This window comes from Bos mutus, chromosome X (genome assembly GCF_027580195.1).
Source record: "Bos mutus isolate GX-2022 chromosome X, NWIPB_WYAK_1.1, whole genome shotgun sequence".
NCBI classification, from domain to species: domain Eukaryota; kingdom Metazoa; phylum Chordata; class Mammalia; order Artiodactyla; family Bovidae; genus Bos; species Bos mutus.
Window position 1 is genome coordinate 13,175,504 of NC_091646.1, and position 27,414 is coordinate 13,202,917.

The 27,414-nt window shown below is 36.0% G+C and overlaps 1 pseudogene; it reads left to right on the plus strand.

Annotated features, from left to right (window-relative positions):
* Positions 1-4,030: 4,030 nt before the first annotated feature.
* LOC102284990 (peptidyl-prolyl cis-trans isomerase A pseudogene) lies at positions 4,031-4,508 on the plus strand (annotated as a pseudogene).
* The last annotated feature ends 22,906 nt before the right edge of the window (positions 4,509-27,414 follow it).

Sequence of the window (27,414 nt, forward strand, 5' to 3'; positions counted from 1 at the left end):
ATAGCATTAGATTGTAGGGTTATTGCAGAAATGCTGGTTCTGTTTTACTTTAAAATTTTAATTAATGCAATGTACTATATTACCATATTAAAAGGGGAAAATCATATGATTGTCAAAACAGATGGAGTGAAATTACTTCATAAAATTAATCACATGTTCACAATAAAAAGACTCAGCTAAATTTCTACAGGTAAACTTCCTTTAAGGGAACTCCCTGGTGGTCCAGTGGTTAGGACTTCACACTTTCACTACCAAGGGCCTACATTAATGCACATCATATATAATTCTGCACATAAAAATACAAAATAATATAGAGAAAAATGACTGGAATTGAGAAGTACATTTAGCAAGCTCTCCACGAAAGTGAAGTGAAAGTCACTCAGTTGTGTCCAACTCTTTGCAACCTCATGGACTATACAGTCCATGGAATTCTCTAGGCCAGAATACTGGAGTGGGTAGCCTTCCCCTTCTTCAGGGGATCTTCCCAATCCAGGGATCGAACCCAGGTCTCCTGCATTGCAAGTGGTTTCTTTACCAGCTGAGCCATTCCGAAGTGCTTTCCAAAAGTCATTAACATAACAAGACCCCACTGTGGCTCTCCTCACATAGAAAATTCCAAGTGTTTTAGGAGCTCTGTGCCAGAAACAGAACAAAGACCAAACATATATTTTTCATTATAAATACTGTGTCACATATGTCAACTTAAAAAAAAATGCACAACATGACAGTTGCAAGTTAAGTTTTCAGTCAATTAATTCAGTCGCTCAGTCGTGTCTGACTCTTTGCGACCCCATGAATTGCAACACGCCAGGCCTCCCTGTCCATCACCAACTCCCGGAGTCCACCTAAACCCATGTCCACTGAGTCGATGATGCCATCCAACCATCTCATCCTCTGTAGTCCCCTTCTCCTCCTGCTCTCAATCTTTCCCAGTATCAGGGTGTTTTCCAATGAGTCAGCTCTTTGCCTCAGGTGGCCAAAGTACTGGAGTTTCAGCTTCAACATCAGTCCTTCCAATGAACACCCAGGACTGATGTCTTTTAGGGTGGACTGGTTGGATCTCCTTGCAGTCCAAAGACTCTCAAGAGTCTTCTCCAACACCACAGTTCAAAAGAATCAATTCTTCAGTGCTCAGCTTTCTTTATAGTCCAACTCTAACATCCATACATGACCACTGGAAAAACCATAGCCTTGACTAGATGGACCTTTGTTGACAAAGTAATATTTTATTTGGGGCAAAATGAGGACTGCAGCACAGATATAGCACCTCAAGTAGCTCTGAGAATCTTCTCTGAAGAGGTATAGGAGAAGGACAGTATATATGCTATTTTTAGTGAAGGGAATACATGCAGTCAAGCACATATTTCTCCGCGAGGTTTCTACTAGTCTCTTGAAGCCTTCGCTAGTCACATGGAACATGTGACTCTCATACTGTAAACAATCCTTCATGGTGATGAAGGATTTTAGTACTTTTCTAGATATGAGGAAATACAAGAATTGGGCTCATAGAATCTGGGGGCTTTCCAAGTGGTATTAATTGTGAAGAATCTGCCTGCCAATACAGGAGACATAAGAGACACAGGTCTGATCCCTGGGTTGGGAAGGCCCCCTGGAGAAAGTATTCTTGCCTGGAGAATCCCATGGACAGAGGAGCCTGGAGGGCTATAGTCCACGGAGTTTCAAAGTGTCAGACACGACTGAAGCAACTTAGAATGAATAAAATTGGCTCCTGAAAATATCTATCTGAAGGCCTGTCCTGCCAGTCCACACACACACACACACACACACACCAAATCCCCTGCACCCCCACTCAGCAGAGAGGACCTCATCTCATTTCTGTTCTCCACCCTGAATGAAGGGCAGCAGCTGCAGTGGCAAAAGACTTAATCCTTGTAGAGGTAGATGGCAAGTGCCCATGGAAAGTGGCTAATTTGTAGTTGATGCATAGAACCTTGCATAAATAGATATTTGATTTTTGACAAAAGTAGCACTGCAGAGGAGTAAGGGAAAAGTCCTTTTTTTTTTTTTTTCTTAAATGGTGTGGAGACAATTGAGTATACACAGGGAAAAAGTATTAAAAAATTAAACTTAACCCTGACTTTACCACACACACATACATCAGTATACACAGTCCCTCCTCATCATTTGATTTGGTACTTGTGAATTTCTTTGCTCGCTAAAATTTATTTGTGATCCCCAAATCAATACTTATACAGTCTTTTGTGGTCATTGTGATCCTGCACTGAGTGGTGAATGTGAGTCTTTCAATGAAGACACTGTCAGGTGAAGTCGAATAAGGCAACTTTGTTTTAGCTCTCATACTGTAAACAATTGTTCTTTCAAGGTCTATTACTACCACATCTTTTTTCCTATTTTTGCTTGTTTTTGGTGTTTTTACTGTTTAAAATGGCCTCTAAGCACAGCACTGGAGTACTGTCCAGAGTTCCTAAGAAAGCTATAATTTGGCTTATAGAGAAAATATGAGTATTAATAAGCTTCTTCAGGCATGAATTACAGTGCTTGGGCTGTTGGCCATGAGTTTCTCAACCTAAATAAACCTACATTATGAGGCAGTAATCAAGTAGAAAGCATTTATCTGAGATCTAAGAATTGCAATTGGTGCACACAGATTCTGGTTGCAACCCAGTGTCTCCCTTGGAAATAAAAGATCTTTTAAAGGCAAAGAAGAGAGGTTTGTATTATAAGGAATTTTAATTGGAATTAGAGGCAGGCAGTAGCATTGGCTTAACATGATTAAGTGCTAAGACTGTTGGATGCATGCTAAGTCGCTTCAGTCATATCCAACTCTTTCCAACTCTATGGACTGTAGCCGGCCAGTCTCCTCTGTCAATGGGATTCTCCAGGCAAGAATATTGGAGTGGATTTCATGCCCTACTCCAGGGAATCTTCCCAACCCATGGATCGAACCCAGGTCTCTTATGTCTTCTGCGTTGCAGGTGGGTTCATTACCACAGAGGGCTGTAAAATTCCTCACTGTGACAAGTACAGGTGTCCCTAGGTTTGTGGTTGGCCCAGTTCAAAAGTTCATGGTTCCACATGGTTGGGACATGTATAAAATCCACTTTGGTAATGGCCTCCCAGCTCTAAGACCCCTTGACGTAAACAACTCCATTTTATTTCATAGGTTCAAAGTTAATGAGTCAGTAATTTGGTATATCCAGAAAAAGGAAGAGGAAATTTACCCATCTTTACATGAGGCAGCTCAGGAAAGTGCTAAAGGAACAGCTCTAGTGTGTGATGATGCTATGGAAAAGTGACTAAGTCTGTGTGTTTATAAGATGATAACAACTTAATAAAAGCAGAGTGGGCAGCATTCTTGTGAGGCTGGAAGCCAAAAACATTTACAGTCACATTACCCAGGGTTAGGAAAATGTTAAACCCATCTTGACAAAGGCTGGCTGATTGGCTTGCACATTTCAAAAGGCCATATGTGTGAAAAACATTGAACTTGTAGATGAGGCAGATCTGTAGGTCAGAAGGTTGTGGAAGAATTTTTAAGGTATCCACTAGGTCTTGTACAGGAAAAGAATAATGGAAAGAGAAGATTTACAATGCTGATGAGACTGGCTTGTTTTAAAAGGACATTGATAAAGATCATATACAACAGAAATGGCATTTCAGATGGTGAAAATGTCATCAGAGACTTACAGGAACCTAATCCTATATTTTTCCTAAGAGCATAGTTCATAATTTGCTAATTCAGTGTTTATGGTGACTTTATAAAACATAACTATTGAGAATAATTAGAATCAAATGTATATATATACACATATTATATAATCTTACAAATCAATAAGAAAAAGATGGACAACAAAGACCATTATAAAAAAATTAACAAAAGATTTGAACAATTCCCTAAAAACAGGAATTCCACAGTCCAAAGATCATTTGAAATGGTGCTCAACATTATTAGTAATTAGGAAAACATAAATTAAAACTGCAGTACAGAGACCTTGCAGACACCACCACCCTGAGCTTCCTGCACTGCCCAGCCTAGTTCACATCCACCATGTTTTTGGACATCACCATCCACAGAAAGCCCTTAGGCTGCATCCCCTTTAAACTGTTTGCAGACCAAGTTCCAAAAAGAGTAGAAAACTTTCATACTCTGAGCACTGGGGAGAAAGGTTATGGTTATAAAGGTTCCTGCTTTCACAGAATAATTCCAGGATGTATGTGCCAGGGTAGTGGCTTCACATGCCACAATGGCACTGGTGGCAAGTCCATCTATGGGGAGAAATTTGATGATGAGAATTTCATCCTGAATTATATGAGTCCTAGCATCTTGTCCATGGCAAATGCTGGTCCCAACACAAAATAGTTCCCAGTTTTTCATCTACACTGCCAAGACTGAGTGGTTGGATGGCAAGCATGTGGTCGTTGGCAAGGTGAAAGACAGCATGAATATTATAGAAGCCATGGAGCGCTTTGGGACCAGGAATGGCAAGATCAGCAAGATTACCACGGCTCACTGTGGACAAATCTAATAAATTTGACTTGCATTCTACTTAGCCACCAAACCATTCCTTTTGTAGCTCAGGAGAGCACCCCTTCACCCCCATCTGCTTGAAATATCCTATAATCTTTGTGGTCTCACTGCAGTTCTTTGGATTCCATATTTTCCTTATCTCCCTCCAAGTTTAGCTTGATTGCAATGTTAAATTTATGATTATGGAATTAAAAACTAAACAACAGAAACAACAACAAAACACCCACAGTATGAGATCATTACCCATATTCCAGACTGGTAAATTTTTCAATACAGTTCAGTCGCTCCATTGTGTCCAACTCTTTGTGACCCTATGGACTTCAGCGCCATTCCTTCTATAAAATGGTAAATTTTTACAACCTGAAAATATCCCATGGTGAAAAAGATATAATTCTAATACTCTATGGGTGGAAGTGCACAATTAACATAAGCACTTTGGAAAATAAGACTCATTTAATAAAACTGAAAACATACATACTCTGTAGTCCAGCAATTCCATTCTTGAGTGAATACCATACAAAAGTGCATGTATACACACGCCCGAAGGCACTGAAAAGAATTCCCATAATAGCACTGTTCTTAATAGCCCGAACAGGAAACAATCCATAGGTACATTATTGGTGAAGGTAGGAATAATCTGTGGTGTTTCTTCTCATAATGAGAATAAGAACTCTAAATATGGGGAGGTATACCCATATTTTCTGAAATGATTATCATCCCCATGTTTTTTTAATAAGGATAGAAAATATGAGTGCTCAGAGCAAGCTCCAGAGAAAGGTAATGTGCTCTAGTCTAGGAGTAACAGATCTTTTTTCCAGATTTTCTCTATTTTTAAAAGCATAACAGTTTTCATTTTGTTAGCTTAAGATTCCATTTTAAATATTTTAAGTGTATTAGCATATTAAAATCCACAGAAAGCTAAAGAAGCATTCCCCTGCTCTTGTTATGTTAATGGACATGTCATTTAACTGATTTAAATTTTATTGTCCTCACCTATTAATTGGTGATGAGTCAAGTCCATTAGCTATAAATGTATTAGCAAATAATGGAACACTTGAATAACAATGTTCAAATAAGAGTTATCCTCTCTCTCACAATAAGAAAAATCCAAAAATCAGCAGTTGCAGTCATTTTTTCAGGTGCTCAAAATGAATTACTCTTTTTTTGTGTTTCACTATCATTACTATAGGGGAGTGAAACTTGCATCACCCAAATGTCTCTTGGCCTGTGCTTTATTTCCAGCTGAAAACAATCAAGTCCTAAAAGACTCAAGAAGAACTTTACCCCTAACTGCCTAGGTGTGTAGACAGGGACAGACCTAGTTATGTCCGTTTGTTAAAATCCCTTTTTGTGTTTCACTGGCTCTGCTCGCCACACGACAGGCCAATGAATCCAAGAGATGAGGTGTTGAGGCAAGCAAGGGACTTTAATTGGGGAGCCAGCTGACCGAGAAGATGGCAGGCTAGCATGTCAAAGTAACCATCTTGTCAGGGCCTGTATGTCAGATTCTTTTACATATCAGAGATGGGTGGAGTGAGGAAACAAAGGAAAAAGACCACTTAATTCCTGCAAATATCTCCCAGAATGACAAACTGCAGATAAGGGGATGTGTTAGTTTCACTTCCTTTTAGTCATTTCATGGGTGGTGTGAAATGGAATATCTCCTGTCAAGTCAACAAAAATGTCATCTCTCTCTGTGATTCCAGCCTCCGAAATGTGAATTTCTGGGCTGCGCAGGTAAGCAGCAGAAGAGATGCACCAGGAACTGCGCCATTTTCCACACAAAGGATTCAAGAATGTCACAGTCTTTCACAGGTGGGCGGGGTCAGGATGTAAATTCAAAATTAACCCTTCCTGGTTACATGCCTGGCCCAGCAAACATTTATTTATCAAACACTTCTTTTCCATCTCCATGTCAATTACCTTTCTCCCCTCTGAAGTGCCAAATCACAACATTCTCTTTAGTCTTTAGCTGAAGATGGTATTTAGGTGAGGGAAAATCCCATGGATGGAGGAACCTGGCAGGCTACAGTCCATGGGGTCAAAAAGAGTCAGACACAACTGAGCGACTTCACGTTCACATTTCAGCCATTTTGGTGAGTTAATCAGTGTTCCTGGGTCTCCCATGTATGCCTTCATGCCTGTTAGGTCACTTCATTCATGTCCGACTCTTTGTGACCCCATGGACTGTGGCCTACCAGGCTCCTCTGTCCATGGGATTCTCCAGGCAAGGATACTGGAGTGGGTTTCCATGCCCTCCTCTAGGGGATCTTCCCAACCCAGGAATTGAGCTCCCTTCTCTTCTGTCTCCTGCATTGGCAGGCAGGTTCTTTACCACTAGCGCCACCTGGAAGCACCCTCCTATATATACATGTTACTAAAATTTGTTTGATTTTCTCCTGTTAATCTTAGATCAGCCAGAAGAACCCAGAAGGGTAGAGGAAAATTTCCTCCTCCCCAACATCACCATGTACACACAGGCATCACATGTGTGTGATATGAGCAGGGAGGGTAAAGGAAGGAGGCTACACCCATGACATCTGTCCTTCTTTCATTAGTAATCAAAATTATTTCTCAGAGTACTACTTAAGTTTTTCTTTCTTTCATCTTTTTATCATGAACTATGCCACAAAGTCAGAGGTTCCCGACCTTGTAGCTCTGTGGTAAAGAATCTGCCTACAATGCAGGACATGCAGGTTGGATCCCTGAGTCAGGAAGATCCCCTGGAGAAGGGGATGGCTACCCACTCCAGTATTCTTGCCTGGGCAATCCCACGGACTGATGGGCTACTGTCCATGGGGTTGCAAAAAAGTCAGATACAACCTAGCAACTGAGCAAGCACACACACACATGGCACAAAGTCAGCCTTGGTTGCAGGGGAGACTGGAAAACCAATAATTCATTTTGCCAACCCCTGCAGAAGAATATAAAAGAAAGGGTTAAGGAATGAACATTGCATGTCCCAATACAATGTCAGGTACACTCACTGTAGTACCCCAAAGGGTGGTTATGAGGACCAGTTGTGCTGTCAGATTTGAGAATCTTTAGAATTTACAAAGTGCTAAACAAATGCAAGGAATTATTATGCTCATCTTTTGGAACTAAGTATCATTAGGTATGTTAGCAAACCCAAATTATGATTCAGTGATTAGTTACTGAGAAAAAGGTGTTTTATACAAATATCATACTATATGATTTAAATCTATTTTTACATATTTTGAACATCAGCTACCGACTGATAGCTTGGGATTTTGCTCAGGATAGAATATCTCAACGTAATGAACCAATATGAAAAATTCCTTTCTTTTCTAGGAGATGAATCTGGAAAGCTTGTCATATTATTTACCTCTAACTAAAGTTTCTACTGTGGATAGATGGAAGGCAAAGAGAAAAAATTCCCTATAGAAATAGGTAAGGGAAAACTGATACTGATTTTCACAAAATAAATTCAGAGTAACTCTCACAGGCTTTGGGTGTATCTAGGTCACTGGGAAGAAAAAAAAAGAAAGACTAACATTTTGCTGACAGGAGAAATACAGTTATTTCTTATACATAGTTATTAAATGGATTCAGAAATTTTTATTATTATACCAAGATAATTTCAACCAAGTAGAACTGCATACATATATGAACAAAAGGCAAGAATATAATTTTGACAACACTATGCATTAAGATTGGTTTTGAATAAGGAACTCATGGTTAAATTACCTTTAAAATCTCAAATAAAATCACTTAAAAATTCAAATCATTTCAAAGTGGCAGCTACTCCACACATGATATGTGGCCTAAAGAACATAGTCGGTGATTATTTCTCTCTCATACAACTCCAAAATCATTCAAAGTACCACAGGGCTCTTCAAGGAGTTTTCAGAATTACTAGCCTTAACTATTTACCTAAGTAGTCAATTTATCAATGTCAACATATGAATCCAGTGGACAAGAAAGAAAGTTATCTTTATTAGCCAGCGTGTGCATGTGCATGCTCAGTCTTATCTGACTCTTCACAACTCCATGGACTGTAGCCTGCCAGACTTCTCTTTCCATGGGATTCTCCAGGCAAGAATACTGGAGTGGGTTGCCATGCCCTCCTCCAGGGGATCTTCCCGACCCATGGATCAGGATGTCGGTGGCAAGTTTACTAAGTGAGGGAACTTACCTACAAGGCTTGTCTCTGTTGTATGTGTCCCTGCTTGCCTGAATCTTAAAAAGTTTATATAGAAGCCTTAACAGGGTTCAGTCATATATCCTGTCCAGATGGTCTCAGCAACACCTTCTTTTTTTTTTTTTTTTTTAGGATTGAGTAGGTTGTGGGAGGGTATAGTATAAGGATGATTGCCACAAGACAAGAACACTGGGGTGCAAATTGCAATCAGAAGAGGTAATAAGGAACATCAGTTTCTCTGAACCTAGATTTCTTCTGTGTCTCTAGCAATAATAACTAGATATTTTGAAAGTAAATAAGAGAAAAAGACATGTTTGATAAATACCTTAGGAATATTACTTTTTTCTAGCATCATTGAGATTTAATTATAAATAAAAAATTATATATATTTAATGTGTACAAAGTGATGCTATATGTATATACTATGAAATGACTACCACAATCAAGTTAATTAACATGTTGCCTCACATAATTACCATTTTTTTTCTGTGAGAACAATTAAGATTTACTCTCAGCAAATTTCAAATTTACAATATAGTATTAAATAGTCACCATGCTGTACATTAGATCTTCAGAATTTATTCATCCTGCACAACTGAAATATTGTGTATTAGTAATTCTCTGGCGGTGATCCTATGGTTAAGACTCTGGGCTTCCACTGCAGGGGGCCTGGGTTGGATCCCTGGCCAGAAACTGAGATCCTGCATGCCACTTTGCTGGCCAAATGAAAAACACAGAAAGATATTCAACATTGTCAGCCAGGAGGGAAATGCAAATTAAGACTGCAATAAGATATTACATACTATTAGAATAGCTCAACTAAAAAACAGTGATGATATCAAATGTTGGCAAGGCTGCAGAGAAACTGGATCTCTGATATATTGCTGAGGGGAATGCAAAATGGTACTCCTGCTCTGGAAAATAGTTTAGTAGATAATTTAAAAACTAAATATACACATAATTCTTCAATCATCTTCTTCAGTATTTATCCCACAAAAATAAAAATTTGTCTACAAAAAGAGTTGTACATTAATGTTCATAGCTGTTCTACTTATAATAATCAAAAAGTGGAAATAACACAAATGTCCTTCAATTAGTGAATGGTTAAACAAACAGTGGCACATATAAACGTTGGAGTGCTACTCAGCAATACAAATGAATCAACTATGGTACACAAGTTAGATGGAGTTTAAATTATTACATAGGTAAAAAAATAGAACCTCAAAATGTTACACATTATGATTTCATTTATATAATATTATCTAAATGAAAAAAATGTAGAGATGGAAAACAGATTCCCAGAGTTTAGGGATGGTTGTGGGTTAGGGTTAAAAAGTGATGTGTGTGATAGAGTTCCTTTGTGGTGATGAAACAGTATCTTTGTCGCAGTGGTTGTTATAACAATCCATATATGTAACATCATTTCAAAGAACTTGCACAGAGAGAGAGAAATGAGTGCATGCAGTAACTAATGACATCTGAATACAGTCTATAGTCTAATTAATAGTATTCTATTAATGTTAATTTCTAAATTTTGATAATATGTATTATGGTTATATAGGATGTTACCATAAAGGAACCTGAATGAAGGGCACACAGGAATTCTTTTTACTATTTTCACAATCCCTTTTGAATATAAAATTACTTCAATATATAAAGTTAAATAAAAGTAAATAAAAATAAAAATAATTAGAATAATGATCATTTGTGTTAGTATTAATCGATGGATAATCTCACATGATCCTCACAGCAATCCTATGATTTAGAAAATATTATTAATTCTACATCACAGGATTGCCATGAGGTGTCAATGAGGAAGTTCTTTTGGAAGATTAAAAGCAACTTAGAAACATAAGCCATCAGATTATCACAGCATACCTCAAATTTGTGTACACATCCCCTTTAAAAGTACACAACACACACACACTTAGATAGACATATTTACAAATTAAAATGTCCAATTTCGCATATTAGAAAGGAGAAAACTGTGTCTCAGAAAGATCTTGGATTTCCTTTAAGTCATCCCAGAATAAAAGGCTGTCATGAATTTGTCAAATTAAATATTTGTTAGGTGGAGTACAAACTGTCATATCACAACAGAAATTGAAATTGATCAGTTTCTTACTCACAGGTCCTGGATGAATTACCTGGCACTCCTCGAGGGGTCACATGTGGAGGTCAAGGCAGAGGGAGAGACAGGACCTGGGGCACATGCCTTTATTAGGGTCCATGGGTGGAATGCTTTGCGGTTTCCAAGTTATGGCTAGATTGATCAGTTCAAGTCAGAAGAGTAGAGTTTTGATAAGCCCCAAGTGTCTTGTCTAATCGGCACATAAGAGGGGAGACTGCTGATCACAAGGACTCTTAGGGAAGTTGGATCAGGAACTTATATTTACTTACGACTTTACTAACTACTATGTAGGGCATGTACTTGCATTAGGGACTAGGGTCTATGTAAGGCCCCCTCAGGCCATTTGGTTGAACAAAATGGATGCTAAATCAGTAATATCGTGGAATAACTTAACTAAACTCTCAACAAAAGCCCAAAGTGACACTTTTATAAATATGGAAAGCCAATGTTAAGATTAGTATCTAAAGTTGATGTGTGGAATATTTCATGAAATCCTTAAACAAAGAGGGTATTGCAGGGATTTGAAACACTAGGTCCTCAAAGGTATTGTAACACCACAGTAAATGAAAACCTTGCACTATGGGCTCAATTATTGACAAAGATCAATAAATTGAATTAGGAGTTGAATTGCTCTTGCATAAAATAGGTATTTAACAGAAGTAGATATCCACAGAAATATTTTTAATTTATAACATAGACTAAGTCTGTGGGCATTAAAATTCAGAGTTGGAAAAATTTAGAAATTAAAAAAGGTGTTAATTACTTTCACTTAGGTGGAAGTTCATGGTGAGTTATTTAATGAAAAAGATGGATTATGTAAGATTAATTCTTCTTGGTAAAATGCTATTTTGTTTCAAGGTCTCCAGCGAGTCACAGGATCAGGATGTAGCCATGGTCAAACACTCTCTTGGAAAATTACTCCAGCTAATGGACAAGAGTTGACGTCAGTGAGTAAAGCACACATGATCTTGTGTTTTCAGAAGCTACCAAGGCCAAACTTTATGCACGGGCTTTGACAAGACAGAGAAACATAAATGTTGGTCTCATTACACTATTTGATTCTGTACATGACTTGCCTGCATACATGCAATTTGGGAATATAATATATATATTTCTAAATGTGGCAACTGTTGAATAAAATGAACTAGGTAATTAATATTGATTAAAAAAGTATGAAATGAAGGGTAATGGAGAAGGTATTACTTCTGTTTTTATTATTATATTCCATTGCCTGGTATCACTAGTAATGGTGAAAAATCATTTGCAATGTTATTAAGAAAATTATTGTGGAATAAAAAATACTGAATTTGAGTCAGTTCTAGATAGGTGGATGAACCTAGTGCTTGTTATACAGAATGAAGTCAGTCAGAAAGAGAAAAACAAATACAGCATATTAATGCATGTGTATGGAATCTATAAAAATGGTTTTAATGAACCTACTTGCAGGGAAGAAATGTAGATGCTGATATAGAGAATGGACTTGTGAACACAGTGAAGGAAGGAGACAGTAGGAAAAATAGAGAAAGTAGAATTGACAAATATATACTACCATCTGTAAAATATACAGCTGGTGAGAAGTTGCTGTATAACACAGGGATCCCAGCTTGGCACTCTGTGATGACCTAGAGGGGTGGGATGGGGGAGGATGGGGAGGCTCAAGAAGGAGGTGATATATGTATAATTATGGCTGATTTGTATTGTTGTAGGGCAGAAACCAACACAACATTGTAAAGCACTTTTCCCCTGATTAAAAAATAAATTTAAAAAATCAAGTGTAATATGGATTTGAAGCAAAGAAAATTTTCATCACTGAATCAGGATTCTGATTCTTCATTTTGGAAATACAGGTTGGATGGACAATAGCAAAAAAAAAAAAGAAAATTATTGTGGGAAACAATAAAAATGATACCATAGATCAGTTATCCAATATGTTTTTGCAAATGAGAAAAATGATGATAATGATAATCATTAACACTTGATGCTTACTTACATTTCTGGCAGAGAGCTTAGTGCTTATATGTAGATTATCAACCTTGATCTTCACAACAATCTTATGCTATAAAAACATTGTGAATTGTGTATCACAGAATTTTCATGAGAATTCAGTGAGGTAACATATGCAAAGAGCTTTTTGGAATCTGAAAAGTAATAACAAACATAAATGGTTTTATTATCACAAAATTAAATTTCATTAAAAGTACACATTTAATAATCACATTTGACGTAGTTCCCTGGTGGTCCAGTGGTTAGGACTCTGTGCTATCATGACAGATGTGGAACTAACATCCCACAAGCCACAGAGCAGAGCCAAAATATTTTTTTAAAAAGCACATTTTATTTGTTGTTAAAAATTGACTTTGTTATCTATGGGATATGAAGTTGAACTAGGTTGTTTGTCATAAGCCCTAAAATCAAAGCTCTGCTTGGCTTGTTTCACTATAAATGAAACATTCTGATTACAATGATGTAGTGTGTAGTTTGGTCTTAATATCCCAATGTCCGAAACAAATATTAATCACCTGAAAACACTAAGAAAATCCACTGAAAAATTTTGGTCAGTAATATGATTTGGTTAGAGAAGCATTTAAGGAAGTAAATACAGTGGCTTCCCTACTTATTAGCAATAAATCTTTTAAAAATAATATGTAAAAGACTCTATCCACAGCAAAAAAAAAAAAGAAAAGTTGTCAATGAATAAATTTAAACATTAAAAAAAATCTTGATTGTAAGTAAATACTGTCCTTTTGTGTGTATGTTCACAAATGGAATAGATTCTGGATGGGAAAAAATGTATTGAAATATAGCTAATCAAATTATAATTTGAAAGTAATTTTGTTTTTGAGACATTGGACATAGTATTGTTTCAGCCTATATACAAAAAAAATTGTGAATACATATAAGAAACCAAATGAAGAATGCCAATGAATAATATTTAACCCATTAAACTGTACTATAAAGCCACAATCATTAAAAGAATCATTGGAGCAATAGCTCAAATGGATACGGGAAAATTCAACACTTGCAACTCACTTCTCACCATTAAATGGATACATTACCCACATTTTTAAAGGCTGTACTTGTAAATATAAGCCAAATAAAAATACACTAACAAGTACATCCTTAATCATTTGTTAATGAGGAAAACAAGTAGCAGCTTTATAAACAAGTATAATCATGACTCCCTTTTTGTGAAAATAAAAAGTGTAAAAAAATGTCTTCATGTTTATATATTATGGGTGAGTATACATATATATATATATATATATATGAGGAAAATGATAACAGGAAATTCTCACATGCTGTTAGTAATTGCTAAGGTTTGCTGTTGTTGTTTAGTTGCTATGTTCGACTCTTAAGATCTCATGAGCTGTAGCCCGTCAGGATTTCCCAGGTAAGAATACTCAAGTGGGTTGCCTCATCCTTCCCCAGAAATCTTCCCAACACAGGGATCGAACCGATGTTTCCTACGTCTCCTATATTGACAGGAAGATTCTTTTACCACTGAGCCATCTGGAAAGCCTCAATTGTTGAAGTTAGGCTTCCACTAAGTTGGATAACTAAACAAAAGTATCAGGATATATTCTCCACTGCAACTCAATCCATTGATTATTTATCAAATGTTTAATGTGAAAATAAATAATATAACAACAGAGAAGTTAATTCCAACACTTTAGCACTTTACTTACCTAAAATTACATGTTATACATCATTTCCAAATTCCAGTTATTTATTTTAAGTTGTATGAAACACTAATTACCCATACCACATGTGATACATTTAAAATTTTCTATTTAGAAAAGCTATCAGCAACCAAGTTAATTGGTCTCTTGACCCACCAGGTGGCACATTGAAATAGAACAATTATTGTAATTAAGGGTTATTAAGATAGAAAAAATAATTGAGGACATGTTTAATCCTGTATTTTTAACAGCAAAGCAACAACAAAAAAAGCAATATATTTGAACGTTTGTTAATACATAGTTTTGTTGCTAAAAACTTAATTTTGTACTTAAAGCTGTGTAATTGTTAAAAAAATTTACCAACATATAAGGAACTGAAATGAATCTATTTAGTAGCTAATATTAAGTTCCACTATTAAATTGACATCTCGATGTTCTTTGGCTTTCAGGTGGCTGTCAACAACCCTGGGTGATTTTGCACCAAAGTCACTGTAAATTTGTCTTGTGAGAGCCTGGATCCCAAAATACAGAAGAGTATCAAATGTTTAAGAGGCCCATATTAGGCATAATCTCCAAATAAGTACTACCTGAAATGTTTGAGAGATGAACCTAAGGCCCATATTTTGGGGGTGATGTGTGTGGAGGATTATTTTAATTGTGATTCATGAAGAGAGCTATTATCACTCACTTAGGAAGACCTAGAAATTCATGTTGAGAACTTATAGTTTGCTCTGGAAGGAGGTACGTAGACAGGAATTATATAATAACCAATAGCTTTACCAATTAGCAAAATTAACCCACCGGTAATGGAAAAACAAAAACAAAATGGAAGACAATCTAAAATTCAAAGGGATAAACATCAGGTATTTTCAAGGACACAAGATGAATAAAATTTCTTTCACAGAAAGATTTTAAAAAGAAGTTTCAAAAATGATAAACACATATGAAAAGAAAAGGCTCAATATTGTTAAATTGTTAATATTTCCTGAATTAACTTACAGTTATTTTAGAATTAAAAGTCCTAACATAGCCTAACTTAATTTTTGTAAATTTAATGAAGTGAGGTAATGGTAATCTCCAAAAATAAATTGATAATACATGACACAGAAGCAATAAATAAGTCAAATAGGAAAAGAAATTGAATAATAGCTACTCTACTACAAAGCCATAATAATTTAGACAATTTGCTGCTGGCTCAGCCATTAGTCATTGCAATTTATCTGAGAGGTAGCTGCAGTACAGTCGATATCCATCAGAAAACCACACATAAATCCTTCATTTAAAACATATACCCAAATTCAGTTCACATGGGTTAACATTTAAATTTTATAATTTTCAAACATTTATAATATTAATTCATAAAGCAGTCTGACTTAGATAGACATCTATGATATACTTAGATTTTATAGTGTGATGAAACATGAAAAAATCAATTTATACAATATTTCCCATTGTTAAAAAATTTATCAAATACTTCAGTGTTTGCATGTATATGTGGGTGTGTATATATATATTAGGATTTCTTTCGAGCATACAGATAAGTACAGGGGATATACACTAAACAATTTGTATTGCTTATAAAAGCACTAGAGAAATATATAGGGTGTGATAGGAGATTATTACACTTTATGTCTTACATTATTTACTATTTCAAAATGACCAAATAGCTGCCTTTAAATAAGACATTGTAGAAAGAAAATGCAAGTGGTTAAAAATGAAAGGGAACAGCTTAATTCTTCTATAACTGACAAGCAGTACACTTTGTGCTTTTAAGTGGATTACCTTGCTTAATCTTCACAGACACATAAAAATATAGTATAGTTGTTAATTCTACATTACAGACTTGTCAGAGTGAGTAAAAAAATCAAATATGAGAAAAAAATGATCACTGAAGGAGCTTAGAATGTTCAGGTTCCATCTCTAAAAATAAAATAGTTAAATTCTAAATAAATGCTATTTAGAATTTATTTATGAATTTTACTAAAGTTAATCACATAATCAGCTTCCAATTTTGGAAAGTAACATATAGTCATCCTGAATTTACAAAAAAAAAAAAAAGACAATAAAAAAAATCTTTCTTTTCTGGGTATATTTAAATACATACATGCATATATATATTTTAAGAGAACAATCAGGAAATATACCACATTGTTAATATTTCTTACTTTAAGAAATGTGAGGCACAGAAGGTTGGTGTGGGTGGGAAGGCAACTGCTAATTTTCATTACATATCTTTAGCTAGCTCCATTTGAGATAGAGAATGGGAGCTATTTTGTTATTTAAAACAGTCAATAGAAAAAAACAGTCAATAGAGGTAAAGAAATAAAAAGAGATTCTACAGGCAAATCATTTAATATGGAAATTTAAAAAGTCACTCACCTTCTAGAAGCTATAAGTTTTCTCTTCTGTAAACCAAAGATATTAACCATATTTAATATTAAATTCGGACAAAGGTAGCAGCAGCAATGATGATTCTTAAAATTTAAAAACTACTTACGTGACAGGCTGACTGCTTGGTGGGTATTTATAGATAATCTCACTTGAACCTTGTAAAAGTTCTAGGATACAGATACTATTAATTCTGATGATTCAGTTCCTCTTGGAAAGTGAAAAGAGATAAAAACAAGCTATTAAATTATCACATGTGCTTCAAAGTCAAAATACACATTTAATTATGTTCTCTTGACATCCTTTTTAAAGCCAATTATCTATATATCAGGATGTGATTATCCAGGCTAATCCTTCATGTTAGCTATGCTTAATCACCCCTATTCCATTAATTGTCATTTTATGCCTCAAGGTCTCAGATGAAACTGAAGTTCAAGAAACTTGAAACTCAACTCAAGGAACAGGTAAATGCTGTGTATTAGTTGCCATGTGACGCTGAACTGACCATGAGAAGATCAGAATTTTAGAATAGAGATGAACATCCCAGGTCTAAATAACATGGGGTAAGGAGTGGTTAGGAAGAACCAGTCTCTAAAGCATGAGTTGTGTAATAGTCTGAGTTGCTCTGTACTATTGTACATGGAATTTGATGATTATAGCAATGCACTTAGTTAGTAAATGCAAGAAAATGCAGCAAAGAATGATGACCTTTGGTAAAATAATTTGGTAGAAGAAACACTTTTATTAAGATATAATTTAAATACCATAAAATTCACCATGTTAATGCTGTATAATTTAAAGATTCTTAATACATTTACAAAGCTGGGCAACTATCACTGCAGTCTAATTTTTGAACATATCTATCACCCTCAAAAGATGCCTCATGTCTGATTGCCAAGATTTTCTGCTCCCATCCCCAGCCCAATGCAGCTACTAATCTACTTTTTTCCCTTTATAGATTTGGCATTTCTGTACATTTCATATAAATGCAATGACACAACATGTGGCCTTCTTTCTGTCTGGCTTTCATTTGACATAATGTCTTTGAGTTTAATCCAGGGGCAGCATATATTGATACTTCATTCCTGTTTATTACCAAATAATACTATAGTGTATGGCTATATCACATTTTCTTCATTCATTCACCACATTGCCTGGACACATTTGCATTTTTTGAGGTAAATACCTAGGAGTGAAATTATATGCCAGGTTAATACTAAATGAATGTTTAACATTTTAAGAAATTGCTATACCATTTTCAAATTGGCTGCATCATTTTTCATTCTGTCAAGCAATATGTGAGCATTTCAGTTTCTTTACATCCTTGGCAATACTTGTTATCATCTGACTTGTATATGTCATATTTTGCTAGTTCTAAAATTATATGTCATTGTGGTTTTGATTTGCATTTCCCTAGTGGTCATGTATGGATGTGAGAGTTGGAGTGTGAAGAAAGCTGAGGGCTGAAGAATTGATGCTTTTTTTTTTTTTTTTTTTAATTGCTAATTTGTAGAAATAGTTGATTTTTGTTTTGTTTTGTTTTTTGTTTTTTTGTAATTTTAATTTTATTTTATTTTTAAACTTTACATAATTGTATTAGTTTTGCCAAATATCAAAATTGATGCTTTTGAACTGTGGTGTTGGAGAAGACTCTTGAGAGTCCCTTGGACTGCAAGGAGATCCAACCAGTCCATCCTGAAGGAGATCAGTCCTGGGTGTTCATTGGACAGACTGATGCTGAAGCTGAAACTCCAATACCTTGGCCATCTGATGCAAAGAGTTGACTCACTGGAAAAGACCCTGATGCTGGGAGGGATTTGGGGCAGGAGAAGAATGGGACGACAGAGGATGAGATGGCTGGATGGCATCACCGACTGAATGGACATGAGTTTGAGTGAACTCCGGGAGTTGGTGATGGACAGGGAGGCCTGGTGTGCTGTGATTCATGGGGTCACAAACAGTTGGATACGAATGAGCAACTGAACTGAACTGAACTGAATTACTAATAATTTTGAGCATCACTTCAAGTATTTTAGGCCGTTCCTATGCCCTGTTTGTTAAAATTTTTATTTACATTTTTTGCCTGTTTTTAATGAGACAGATGTCTTCTAATGTATTCCAGATACAAGTTCTTTATTGAATACATTATTTAAAAACACTCTCTCCCCTTGTGTGAATTGTGTTTTCATTTTATTAATGAAGTCATTTGAAGCACAAATGTGTTTTTATCTTGACAAAGCAAATTTACAGTTTTTTTTTTTTTTAATCTCGTGCTTTTGGTGTCATAGCTAAGAAAACTTTGTCTAACTCAAGGTTTAACATTTTACTGTTAGTATTTTCTATTAGTTTTATAGTTATAAGCACTTAATTTACATAAATGATCATTTTCATTAATTTTTGGATTTGTCTTATGTAAGAGTCCATATTAATCCTCTTATATGTGGATATTCAAACATCTCAGAATAACTTACTGAAAAGATTATTCTTTCCCAGTTGAATGGTCTTGTTACCCCTGTCAAAAGTCAAGTAACCATAGATGTTTACTTCTGGACTTGCAGTTCTATTCCCTTGATCTATATGTCTACAATTTTCCAGTACAACATGGTCTTGTAGCCTTGTGCTTGCATGTTAAGTTGTTCAGTCATGTCTGACTTCTTGCAATCTTGTAGACTGTAGCCTGCCAGGCTCCTCTGTCCATAGGATTTTCCAGGTAAGAATACTGGAATGGGTTGCACTTTCCTATTCCAGGAGATCTTCCAGATCTAGAAATCGAACCATGTCTCTTGCATTGGCAGTCAGACTCTTCACCACGGGCACCATCTGGAAAGTCCTGCACCCTTGTAGAAAGTTTTAAAATTGGTCAGTGTAAGTTTTCCAATGCTATTTTTCTTTTAAGTATTGTTTTGGTTGTAAAGATCATTTATGTTGCCATAGGAATTTTAGAATGATCTTGTCAGTGTCTGTGGACAAAAGACATTTGGACTGTTAATAGGGTTTAATTGAATCTATAGCTCAATTAGAGAGTATTTCTATCTTAACATTTTTGATTCTTCCAATTGGTAAGATGTTCTCCATTTATTTAGATGTTTAGCAAAATTTTATAGCTTTCATTATACAAAATGAGGACTTCTTTTTTTTTTTTTTCCCAGAGTGCATCATCTTTATTTCCATTTAAGTTATTGGAGAATTAGTGCTCTGTGTGTGTGTGTTCAATTAATTTTAATTGGAGGCTAATTACTTTACAATATTGTATGTGTTTTTGGCATACATTGACATGAATCAGCCATGGATTTACATGTATTCCCCATCCTGAACCCCCCTCCCACCTCCCTGCCCATCGCATCCCTCTGGATCATCCCAGTGCACCAGCCCTAAGCACCCTGTCTCATGCATCGAACCTGCACTGGTGATCTGTTTCACATATGAAAATATACAGGTTTCAATGCTATTCTCTCAGATCATCCCACCCTAGCCTTCTCCCACAGAGTCCAAAAGACTGTTTTATACATCTGTGTCTCTTTTGCTGTCTCACATACAGGGTTATCATTACCATCTTTTTAAATTTCATATATATGTGTTAGTATACTGTATTGCTGTTTTTCTTTCTGACTTACTTTACTCTGTATAATAGGCTCCAGTTTCATCCACCTCATTAGAACTGATTCAAATGTATTCTTTTTAATGGCTGAGTAATATTCCATTGTGTATATGTACCACGGCTTTCTTATCCATTCATCTGCTAAAGGACATCTAGGTTGCTTCCATGTCCTGGCTATTATAAACAGTGCTATAATGAACATTGGGGTACACGTGTCTCTTTCAATTCTGGTTTTGTCACTGTGTATGCCCAGCAGTGGGATTGCTGGGTCATATGGCAGGTCTATTTCCAGTTTTTTAAGGAATCTCCACACTGTTCTCCATAGTGGCTGTACTAATTTGCATTCCCACCAACAGTGTAGGAGGGTTCCCTTTTCTCCACATCCTCTCCAGCATTTATTGCTTGTAGACTTTTGGATAGCAGCCATCCTGACTGGCGTGAAATGGTACCTCATTGTGGTTTTGATTTGCATTTCTCTGATAATGGGTGATGTTGAGCATCTTTCCATGTGTTTGTTAGCCATCTGTATGTCTTCTTTGGAGAAATGTCTGTTTAGTTATTTGGCCCATATTTTTGATTGGGTCAGTTATTTTTCTGGAATTCAGCTACAGGAGCTGCTTGCATATTTTTGAGATTAATTGTTTGTCAGTTGCTTCGTTTGCTATTATTTTCTCCTATTCCAAAGGCTGTTTTTTCACTTCGCTTATAGTTTCCTTCGTTGTGCAAAAGCTTTTAAGTATAATTAGGTCCCATTTGTTTATTTTTGCTTTTATTTCCATTACTCTGGGAGGAGGTTCATAAAGGATCCTGCTGTGATTTATGTTGGAGAGTGTTTTCCTATGATTTCCCCTAGGAGTTTTATAGTTTCTGGTCTTAGGTTTAGATCTTTAATCCATTTTGAATTTATTTTTGTGTATGGTGTTAGAAAGTGTTCTAGTTTCATTCTTTTACAAGAGGTTGACCAGTTTTCCCAGCACCACTCATTAAAGACATTGTCTTTTCTCCATTGTATATTCTTGTCTCCTTTGTCAAAGATAAGGTGTCCATATGTGCATGGATTTATCTCTGGGTTTTCTACTTTGTTCCTTTGATCTATATTTCTGTCTTTGTGCCAGTACCATACTGTCTTGATAACTGTAGCTTTATAGTATAGCCTGAAGTGAGGCATGTTGATTGCTCCATTTCCATTCTTCTTTCTCAAGATTGCTTTGGCTATTCGAGATTTTTTGTATTTCCATACAGACTGTAAAATTATTTGTTCTAGTTCTATGAAAATTACCATTGGTAGCTTGATAGGGATTGCATTGAATCTATAGATCGTATTGGGTATTATACTCATTTTCACTATATTGATTCTTCCAATCCATGAACATGGTATATTTCTCCATCTATTTGTTTCCTCTTTGATTTCTTTCATCAGTGTTTTATAGTTTTCTATATATAAGTCTTTTGTCTCTTTAGGTAGTATATTCCTAAGTATTTCATTCTCTTCAGTGCAATGGTGAATTTGTTTCCTTAAATTCTCTTTCTGTTTTCCCATTGTTAGTGTGTAGGAATGCAAGGGATTTCTGTGTGTTAATTTTATAACCTGAAACTATACTATATTCATTTATTAGCTCTAGTGATATTCTAGTAGAATCTTTAGGGTTTTCTATTTAGAGGATCATGTTATCTGCAAACACTGAGAGTTTAACTTCTTATTTTCAAATCTGGATTATTTATTTCTTTTTCTGCTCTGATTGCTGTGGCCAAAACTTCCAAAACTATGTTGAATAGTAGTGGTGAGAGTGGGCACATTTGTTTTGTTCTTGAGTTTAGGGGAAATGCTTTCAATTTTTCACCATTGAGGATAATGTTTGCTGTGGGTTTGTCATATATAGCTTTTATTATGTTGAGGTATGTTCCTTCAAGCAGAGTGACAATATACAGATTTGACATACTCCTTTTCCTATTTGGAACCAGTCTGTTGTTCCATGTTCAGTTCTAACTGTTGCTTCCTGAACTGCATACAGGTTTCTCAGGAGGCAGGTCAGGTAGTCTGGTATTCCCATCTCTTCCAGAATTTTCCACAGTTTGTTGTGATTTACAGTCAAAGGCTTTGGCATAGTCAGTAAAGCAGAAGTATATGTTTTTTCTGGAACTCTCTTGCTTTTTCTATGATCTAATGGATATTGGCAGTTTGATCTCTGGTTTCTCTGCTTTTTCTAAATCCAGCTTGAACATCTGGAAGTTCACAGTTCACATATTGTTGAAGCCTGGCTTGGAGAATTTTGAGCATTACTTTGCTAGTGTGTTAGATGCATGCAATTGTGTGGTAGTTTGAACATTCTTTGGTATTGCCTTTCTTTGGGATTGGAATGAAAACTGAACTTTTTCAGTCCTGTGACCACTGATGAGTTTTCCAAATTTGATGGCATATTGAGTGCAACACTTTCACACAATCATCTTTTAGGGTTTTACATAGCTCATCTGGAATTCCATCACCTCCACTAGCTTTATTCATTGTGATGCCTCCTAAGGCCCACTTGACTTTGCATTCCAAGATGTCTAGCTCTAGGTGAGTGATCAAAGCATTGTGGTTATCTGGGTCATGAAGATCTTTTTTGTACAGTTCTTCTGTGTATTCTTGCCACATCTTCTTAATATTATATGCTTCTGTTAGGTCCCTACCATTTCTGTCCTTTATTGTGCCCCTTTTTGCAGGAAATGTTCCCTTGGTATCTCTAGTTTTCTTCAAGAGATCTCTAGTCTTTCCCATTCTATTGTTTTCCTCTATTTCTTTGCATTGATCACTGACGAAGGCTTTCCTATCTCTCCTTGTATTCTTTGGAGCTCTGCATTCAAATGGGTATATCTTTCCTTTTCTCCTTTGCCTTTTGCTTCTCTTCCTTTCTCACCTATATATAAGGCCTCTTCAAACAACTATTTTTGCCTTTTTTTTTCATTTCTTTTTCTTCGGGATGGTCTTGATTGCTGCCTCCTCTACAGTGTCATAAACCTCTGTCAGTAGTTCTTCAGTCACTCTTTCTATCAGATCTAGTCCCTTAAATCTATTTCTCAATTCCACTGTATAATCATAAGGGATTTGATTTAGGTTATACCTGAATGGTCTAGTGATTTTCCCTATTTTCTTCAATTTAAGTCTGTATTTGGCAATAAGGAATTCATGATCTTAGCCGTAGTCAGCTCCCAGTCTTGTTTTTGCTGACTGTACAGAGCTTCTCCATATTTGAGTACAAATATAATCAATCTGATTTTGGTATTGACCATATGATGATGTGCCTGTGTAGAGTCTTCTCTTGTGCTGTTGAAAGAAGGTGTTTGCTATGATCTTTGCATTCTCTTGGGAAAAAAAAAAAAAAAAAAAAAACTTTTGTTAGCCTTTGACTTGCTTCGTTTTGTACTCCAAGGCCAAATTTGCCTGTTACTCCAAGTATCTCTTGACTTCCTATTTTTTGCATTCCAGTCCCCTATAATGAAAAGGGCTTCTTTTTTTGGGTGTTAGTTCTAGATCTTGTAGGCCATCATAGAACTGTACAACTTCAACTTCTTCAGCAATATTGGTTGGGAATAGACCTGGATTACTGTGATATTGAATGGTTTGCCTTGGAAATGAACAGAGATCATTTTATTGTTTATGAGATTGCATCCAAGTACTGCATTTCAGACTCTTTTGTTGACTATGATGACTAGTCCAATTCTTCTAAGGGATTCTGGTCCACAGTCATAGATATAATTGTCATCTGAGTTAAATTCAGAAATTCCAGTCCATTTTAGTTCATTGATTCCTAAAATGTCGATGTTCACTCTTGCCATTTCCTGTTTGACCACTTCTGATTTGCCTTGACTCATGGACCTAACATTCCAGATTCCTACGCAATCTTGCTTATTACAGCATCAGATTTTACTTCCATCACCAGTCACATCCACAGCTGTGTGTTATTTTTGCTTTGGCTCTTTCTCTTCATTCTTTCTGGAATTATTTCTCCACTGATCTCCAGTAGCATATTGAACATCTACCGACCTGGGGAGTTCATCTTTCTGTGTCCTATCTTTTTGCCTTTTCATACTGTTCATGGGGTTCTCACGGCAACAATAGTGAAGTGGTTTTCCATTCCCTTCTCCATTGGACCACATTTAGTCCAAATTCCCCACCATGACCTGTTCATCTTGGGTGGCCCTACATGGCATGAATCATAGTAATGTATCTTTGTTAATTTCTTAGTTTCAAAATACGTACCATGGCAATGTAAGATGTTCGCATTTGTAGAAATTGGGTGAAACTGTGCTGTGTATATAACTCTTCCATAAACCTAAATTATGCTCAAATAAAAAGTGTCTTATAACACCAAAAATTACTCAAAATGGATCATAAATTTGGAAGCAAAATATGAAAGTATCAGTTCAGTACAGTCAATCAGTCGTCGCGGACTCTTTGCGACCCCATGAATCACAGCACGCCAGGCCTCCCTCTCCATCACCAACTCCTGGAGTTTACTCAGACTCATGTCCATCAAGTCAGTGATGCCATCCAACCATCTCATCCTCTGTCGTCCCCTTCTCCTGCCCCCAATCCCTTCCAGCATCAGAGTCTTTTCCAATGAGTCAGCTCTTGGCATGAGGTGGCCAAAGTACTGGAGTTTCAGCTTTAGCATCATTCCCTCCAAAGAAATCTCAGGGCTGATCTCCTTCAGAATGGACTGGTTGGATCTCCTTGCAGTCCAAGGGACTCTCAAGAGTCTTCTCCAACACCACACTTCAAAAGCATCAATTCTTCGGTGCTCAGCCTTCTTCACAGTCCAACTCTCACATCCATACATGACCACAGAAAAAACCATAGCCTTGACTAGACGGACCTTTGTTGGCAAAGTAATTTCTCTGCTTTTGAATATGCTATCTAGGTTGGTCATAACTTTTCTTCCAAGGAGTAAGCGTCTTTTAATTTCATGGCTGAAGTCACCATCTGCAGTGATTTTGGAGCCCAAAAATATAAAGTCTGACACTGTTTCCCCATCTATTTCCCATGAAGTGATGGGACCAGATGCCATGATCTTCGTTTTCTGAATGTTGAGCTTTAAGCCAACTTTTTCACTCTCCTCTTTCACTTTCATCAAGAGGCTTTTTAGTTCCTCTTCACTTTCTGCCATAAGGGTGGTACCATCTGCATATCTGAGGTTATTAATATTTCTCCCGGCAATCTTGATTCCAGCTTGTGTTTCTTCCAGTCCAGCGTTTCTCATGATGTACTGTGCATATAAGTTAAATAAGCAGGGTGACAATATACAGCCTTGACGTACTCCTTTTCCTATTTGGAACCAGTCTGTTGTTCCATGTCCAGTTCTAACTGTTACTTCCTGACCTGCATACAGATTTCTCAAGAGGCAGGTCAGGTGTCTGGTATTCCCATCTATTGAAAAAAAAAGAAGATGGAGAAAAAATTCAAGACCTAGAGATGGGTCAAATGTTAACTGTAACACCAAAAGCATGATCCATAAAAGGAAAGGCAACAAATTGGACCTTGTCAAAACTAAAAATTTTTGTTGTAAAACCTTTTTAAGAGGATTAAATAATGAGCTACAGGCTTAGAGGATATATCTAACAACCACATATGTGACAGAGCACTCATTCCTAGGTATTAAAAGAACTCTCAAAACTTAACAGTAAAAAGAAAAACAATCCATCTACAAAATGGGAAAATATGCACATATAGACAAATTGATTATCAACAGAGATTCAAAGAAAGATTGGAAGAGAGATAATAGTCTTTTCAAAATTTGAGTCTGGAGCAATTGCACAGCCACATGCAAAACAAATTAATTTTTATCTCTACATCACACCATATAAAAATTAACTAGAAATGGATCATGAACCTCAATAATGCTTCTATATGCTTCCATATGAAAAGCCAAGAGAAAGTATTTGCCACTCTGAAACCATTTTTCAGGTCCAAAAAACCATTAATATGGTCTTCATTAATATGGAAAAAAGGTAAATTGGACTTCATTCAAATTCCAATAATTGCAAAACACTGTAAAGAGAATGAAAAGACAAATCACAGCTTGTGAGAAAATGTTTGCCAGTCACATATCTGATAGAAGAGTTGTGTCGAGTACATATAAAGAATTCTCAAAACTCAATAATAAGGAATCAAACAACCCAATAAAAAAGAAGCAAAATATTTAAACAAACACTTCTTCAAAGAATATATAGGGATGGCAAATAAACACATGCAAAAATTGTTAGTCATCTATCACTAAGGAAATCCTATACCACAATGAGACACTATTATGTATTTATTAGAAGGTTTAAAATTGAAAATAACTGGTGGTACTGTGTCCTTCAGGATATGGATCACTGACATGCTACAGTGCTGCTAATCAGAATGTAAATAGCACAATCATTTTGAGAAACAGTTTAGCAGATTGGTAAAAAGCTAAACATTTACCTAGCACATGCTGCTGCTGCTAAGTCATAATTGATCCATTTTAAACCTTTGTATTATTTCAAGAGACATGAAAACATATGTGATGCAAAGAACTATACAAAAATTTTCATAACAGCTTTACTTATAATGGAAAAAAAAGAAACAACCAAAATGTACACCAACAAGGGATGAATAAACAAAATTTGATATATCCACACAATGGAATACAATTCAACTATAGAAATGAATAAATTGTAGATACACACAGCAACATGGATTAATCACAAAATAATTATACTGAGTGAAAGAAAGAAGACAGGAAATAATTTTGTTTGATTCCATCTACATAAATTCCCAGAAGATTTAAACTGATCTATTGTCACAGAAAGCATATCAGTATTTGCCTTGGAGAAAAGCAGCAAGTATTAACGGGAAAGATGAGTTTACAAAGTTGCATGAGGAAACTTTTGGAGTTGATGGATATGTTATCATGTGTGTATAAATATCAAAAATTATCATAG